This window comes from Phascolarctos cinereus, unplaced genomic scaffold (genome assembly GCF_003287225.1).
Source record: "Phascolarctos cinereus isolate Bilbo 61053 unplaced genomic scaffold, phaCin_HiC Scaffold_2;HRSCAF=192, whole genome shotgun sequence".
NCBI lineage: Eukaryota > Metazoa > Chordata > Mammalia > Diprotodontia > Phascolarctidae > Phascolarctos > Phascolarctos cinereus.
The window spans coordinates 395,542,674-395,544,804 of NW_027555625.1; the positions used below are offsets into that span (position 1 = coordinate 395,542,674).

At 32.8% G+C, this 2,131-nt stretch overlaps 1 pseudogene; it reads right to left on the reverse strand.

Moving 5' to 3' along the window:
* Nucleotides 1-1,624: 1,624 nt before the first annotated feature.
* Nucleotides 1,625-1,861, reverse strand: LOC110212297 (small nuclear ribonucleoprotein E pseudogene; annotated as a pseudogene).
* Between the last annotated feature and the right edge of the window lie 270 nt (nt 1,862-2,131).

Consider the following 2,131-nt stretch of genomic DNA (forward strand, 5'->3'; position numbering starts at 1 on the left):
CTTCTCCAAATACATCTTTCTTTCTCACAACACCCATAGCCTGTCTATGTATAATCTTTCTAACTGCTCTAATTCTTAGAAATTGAAAATATCATCTTCCCTTATAGGAAAGTGAATAGTTTGACCTTATTGAATCCCTTATGATTTATTTTTAATGATTACCTTTTAAAGATTTTTTTTGACTCTTGAATTTGAAAGTAATACTTCTTATTTGCCTCTGATTTCTTAAAAATCAGGAATGCTTGAACATCCCTTATTTCATTAAATATCCATTTCCTCCCCCAAATGATTAAACTCAATTTTGCTGAGTAGGTTATTTTTGGTTTTAATCCTAGTTCCTTTGGCTTCTGTAATATCATATTCCAAGCACTCTGCTTCTTTAATGTAGAGGCTTCTAAATCATAGATTATCCTGACTGGCTCCATAATATTTAAATTGTTTCTTTCTGGGTACTTGCAATATTTTCTCATCAACCTGGGAGCCCTGAAATTTGGCTGTGATATTCCTGGGAGTTTTCATTTTGGAATATTTTCAAGAGGTGATTCTTTTAGTTCAGATTCTTAGTTTAGTTTAGATTCTTTTAATTTCTGTTTTGCCCTCTAGTTCTAGGTTATCAGTGCAGTTTTGTATGATAATTTCTTGAAAGGTGATGCCTATACTCTTTTTTCTTTTTGGTCCTGGCTTTCAGCTCATCCAATAATTTTAAGCTATCTCTCTTGGATCTATTTTCCAGATCAATTGTTTATCTAATGAGACATTTCACATTCTATTCTATTTTTTTTTCATTCTTTTGATTTCATTTTGTTGGTTCTTGATGTTTCATGGAGTCATTAGCTTGCACTTGACCAATTCTAATTTTTAAGAAAATATTTTCTTCAGTGTGCTTTTGCACCTTTTCCTATTTAGCCACTTTTAGTTTTTAAATAATTTTTCTCTTCAGTGAATTTTTGTTCATTTTTTACCATTGGTCCAATTTTGATTTTTAAAGTGTTATTTTCTTAAATATTTTTATTCCTTTTTTTTATAAAGTTGTTGACTTTGTTTTAATAAATTTCTTGTATTACTTTCATATATTTTCCCAATTTTCCTCTACCTCTCTCATTTAATTTTTAAAATCATTTTTGAGCTTGCCCAGGAATCATTTTTGGGCTCATTCCAATTTATATTTTTCTTTCAGGTTTTGCATATAGCTATTTTGATTCAATTGTCTCCTGAGTTTTTGCCTCTTTCTTCCCTATTGCCTTAGTAATTTTTAGTTGTCAGAACCTTTTTGTTATTTTTGTTGATTGCTTATTTTTCTAGGCCATTTTCTGACTGTTAACTTTATCTCCCAGGGTGGAGGAATCACTGTTCCAAGTTTCAGGTTTTTCATGATGCTGTTTTCAGATTTAGTTCAGAAGGTCTATAACATTTTAGATCTTTTTTAAAAAATAGAAACAAACCCCAGAGCAACCCATGTATTGTTATAATAATAATATAATAAAATAGAAATATAATAAAAAGAAAGATTAAAATAATATGGAAAAAATGTATAGCTGGCTTTTGATGCCCAGAGAATGTAACCAAGAAAAAAAAAGTATTGCTTTCTGAGTGTCTTCTAACTTCACTGACCATATACTTCTAGTTAGAGACACTTTGTAGAAATGTTGTCTCCTTTTAGCATGATCTGAACAAGTTGTTTCCTTGAGCTTGTTTTAGAGTGAATCTCTTCTGCATCATCCAATACAAGATTTATATACTCATTGAAACCAATTATGCAGCCCTCTATTTGCGTATTTACTTGCTCATATAGCCACAATAGAATTTGCAGCCGATTTTGGAGATACCTGAAGATGAGGGTGATGGGCTGCACCACCACCATCTGTACCTTCTGGCCTGGCAACGGTACACCATGGCAGAAGAATACAATGAAAGCCCATTTTGGATCTTCTTAGGAGAGATGTGGTTACTGCTCTTCCAGCCTGTTCTTTGGTCTATGACTGACCATAAGCACTTTACTCTGACTTAGAATTGTGAGTAGGGCTCCTGCTTATCTTCAGTTACATGTGCCATTGTGCTAATTCTCATGTTTACTCCTGTATTGCAACCGAGAACTCTACATGGGCAGTGCAATAGGGTCCTGCACCCTGTA